The sequence below is a fragment of the Nicotiana tomentosiformis genome, chromosome 3 (assembly GCF_000390325.3).
Source record: "Nicotiana tomentosiformis chromosome 3, ASM39032v3, whole genome shotgun sequence".
Classification (NCBI taxonomy): Eukaryota; Viridiplantae; Streptophyta; class Magnoliopsida; order Solanales; family Solanaceae; genus Nicotiana; species Nicotiana tomentosiformis.
Window position 1 is genome coordinate 43797979 of NC_090814.1, and position 4065 is coordinate 43802043.

Below are 4065 nucleotides of genomic sequence, written 5' to 3' on the forward strand. Positions count from 1 at the left end.
TATGCACTACACTGGTCGGAGTTTGAGTGTCTGATTCTTAACGACTGAGAAAGACTCTTGTTTGGTTTGCTGCCCAAAAAAGGTCAGTGAACTTCAACCTTTCTTCTCTTTTAATCATTTAATTGAAAGCATGTTTGTTCTGTTATCTTTTGTTAAATGGCTCTATCTCTAATACGTTATGGTTGATTATCTCTATATGTCGTCATTAACCCATAACTGATCAGTGATCTCTAGAATTATAAGCTTCTTAATATTCTGAAATCAGAGTCACGTACTAATTAGTTATTCTAGTAATCTTAATGAGCATATCATTGGATAACTTATATATATATATATATATATATATATATATATATATATATATATATATATTGTCAAGCTTCTGAGAATAACAAAAGAACTTTCAAATTATTTTAATAGTTGTCTTAATATTATGGTGTTCTGTTGTAGCTCTCATGTGAGCTATATTAGTTTGCCTTAGTGTTATTAGTATTATTCACTTGATACCTGTCCTAAGTGGATATGTACACATGATGTTAAGTACGGAGTTGTCATTTAATCTAAGCAAAGCAGTTTATAATGCTTGAATGGTTTTCTTCTTTAATGTGCTCTTCTGTAATTCTGTAACTCTAGAAAATTGGTGTAAGAACCATCTGTCAACTCCCATAATTGTTTAATCACATATGTGAGCTTTACTGTATGAGATAATGTCTTAAAGTAACTAGATTAAGCTCTAATGGACCTCTGAATTTTGTCTGCTGCTTTCTACTTAGTTTAAGTCATATCTAGAAACCTGATTGAAATTGCACCTACTATACTTGAATTCCATCTGATTGAATCAAGTTTTTTAGAACTTCATCATGATAGACTAATCTACTTAGCTTATAACTGAAGCATGCTTACCCGGTATAAACTTTCACTATTCTGGACCACTATAATGACAATGTTAGTCTAATCCCATGTTGTTTGGTACTCAATCAAATTGTATGTTGTAGTTTGGTTAGAATGTAACATGTACATATTTGAATGTCATCCATCGAAAGTTATGTACTCATCTCTGTCTCATAAGGGAACTGTTGCTTGTATATCATGTTTGTGACTGTGTTTCCATATCATTGAAACCTACAAAGTTTACTACAGTTTACCCACGGACTTAGGAGAGGACCTTTGATATTTATCTACCCTATTTGAATGTAGGACTGTATATTTAACTCTTAACCAACCTGGATGGAATAAAAAATCTCTTTAGAGGTCACTTGTTAATGTATTTTTCTGCCCCTGTCTCTTAAGAACCTTGAAGTGGATTGTTAACCCTCACACTTAGTGAGAAGTGGAGTGCTAGTCTGTGTGTAGATTTCCATTAAGTGTATACATGATTAAGTATATGATTACAGCTAATGATCTTCATAAGTATGAATCTGCTAGTAGGATTATTGAGGTTGATACACCTGATATCTCCTATGCTTTTTTGAACTGCATGGCTTACTTATTCTGAGTTCTTATATTAACATGTTGGTGTCTTCTCATTGCTTTCTAGCACCTATAACTGATTCTATTGAGTACTCTCAAGCCTTATAAAAGTACATGACAATGTATCATATGCTTGTGTGCAAACCATGATATGTTCTGAACAGTTATTTGCAAGAAATATACCTCTCCTTGTGTATGGTCACCACTGTGGTATTGGGGTTTACATTGAGCACCTCATTAGCACCTAAGCCTGCAGGGAAGAGTAAGCGTGAGTAGTTAGGAGGTATTTGGGAGTAGAATTTAGTTCTTGGTTGAGATACTCTCCCTGACACAAGCACTGCTCGGGGTCTTTGAGACTCTTGTGAACTTTGAAGTGCTAGGGATAAAAAGGGTATCTTTGCTATGAACCTAATTTTACCCTAAGCCTTTAATCTATTGACATTTGCTAATATCTCTAGGTTTAGTGTTAAATGGGAACAAAGGTTTTCACTGTAAATTATTTTACTGTATGTGACTTCACAATAAATTTTCATTCTTAATTACTGTTGATTGTTATAAGTTTATCATAGTCCTATATTGGTGTTACTTATTGTAACGACCCGGCCGGTCGTTTTGAGAGTTGTAGTCTCGTTCCCCTATTTACTACTCCATTTGTGCTTTATAGCTATTATATAACTTATCGGGTTAGTTGGTTTAGGTCCGGAGAGAATTCAGGGTGAATTGAGACATCTAGTCTCTTAATTGAAAGCTTAAGTTGGAAAAGTCGATCGGATACCGACTTATGTGTAAACGACCTCGGATTTGAATTTTGATAGTTTCGTTAGCTCCGTTGGGTGATTTTGGACTTAGGAGCATGTCTGGATTGTGATTTGGAGGTCGGGAGTAGAATTAGGCTTGAAATGGTGAAAGTTGGAATTTTGAAAAGTTTGACCGTAGTGAACTTTTTGATATCAGGGTTGGATTTTGATTCTGGAAGCTGCAGTAGATTCATGGGGTCATTTGTGACTTGTGTACAAAATTTGAGGCCAATCGATTTCATAGGTTTCGGCGTTGTTTGTAGAATTTGGAAATTTCGAAGTTCATTAGGCTTGAATTCGTGTTTTTGATGTTGTTTGAGGTGGTTTGAGGATTCGACTAAGTTCGTATTGGGTTATAAGACTTGTTGGTATGTTTGGTTGAGGTCCCGGGGGCCTCGGGTTAATTTCGAGAGGTTAACGGATCAAGGTTCGAAGTTGAAAAATTGCTGAAGGTTTTGCAACTACTGGTGCAATCGCATCTGCGGATTGGAAACCGCAGATGCGAGCTCGTAGATGCGATAAAGGGACCGCAGAAGTGACCAGGAAGGCTTTGGGCAGGGGCCACATGTGCGGACGTTTGGGCACAGAAGCGCTTGCGCAGAAGCGGGCGGACGGGTGCAGGTGCGATGGAATTTTCCGCACCTGCGATTGTACAGATGCGGTCCAAGGCTCGCAGAAGCGGTGGCAGCTCGGCTAAGTGACTTCTGCAGATGCGGAGTCTTCACCGCAGAAGCAGGACCGCGGATGCGGAAAAATGGCTTCAGGTGCGAAAGGGGTCTGGGTAGAGTCTATAAATGCGAGACTTCGCGATTTTGGCTTCATTTCATCATTTTGAGCTTGGATTTTGGAGATTTAGAGAGGGCGTTTCAAGTGGAATTCTTAAGGTAAGATCCTTGTGTCTATTTTTCTTCAATAATTATGTTTTCCCACTGAATTTCCACCTAGATAGTGTATTTTTGAGGTGTAATTTGGGGGTTTGAGGCTAGGGATTTAGAGACTGAAGTTTGGGGATTTGAATGAACATTTGGTGTCGGATTTTGGTAAATTTAGTATGGTTAGACTCGTGAGTGAATGGGCTTTCGGATTTTGTAACTTTTGTCAGATTTTGAGATGTGGGCTCGGGGGACGGGTTTGGACCGATTTCGGATTTTGGCTATAATTTCATATTTTCTTATGGAATTGATTCCTTTAGCCTATATTGATTGTACTGTACTGCTTGTGGCTAGATTTGGGACGTTTGGGGACCGATTTGAGAGGCAAGGGTTTTTTTTGTGTAGAGTTAGCTCGGATTGAGGTAAGTAACACTTTCAAACTTGGTTCTGAGGGTTCGAAACCCCGAATTATATGTTATGTGATTGGTATTGAGGTGACGCACATGCTAAGTGACGGGCGTGCGGGCGTACACCGTGAGAATTGTGACCTGGTTGACTCCATGGCACTTTATAGTGGTTCTATCTTGTGATATCCGTGTTTTCATCATGTGATAAGGTAAGTGAGTTGTCGATCATGCAAGATATCATGGTTAGGCTTTATGTCGGTACTGTTGGGACCCATAGTGGTCGTTTCTTGATGTTGTCTTACTGATTTCATTGATATTTCATACTCAGTCATATTCATTCATTTCATATCATATCTCAGTCTCTGATGTTAATTATTGATACATCGTATCATTGTTTTCGGGCTAGTATCATGACATTGTGAGCCCGTGAGAGAGAGATTGATGACTGAGTGAGGCCGAGGGCCTGATTATGAGTGACATTTATGGGATCGGTCAGCACGCTGCAGTGGTTATACTGAT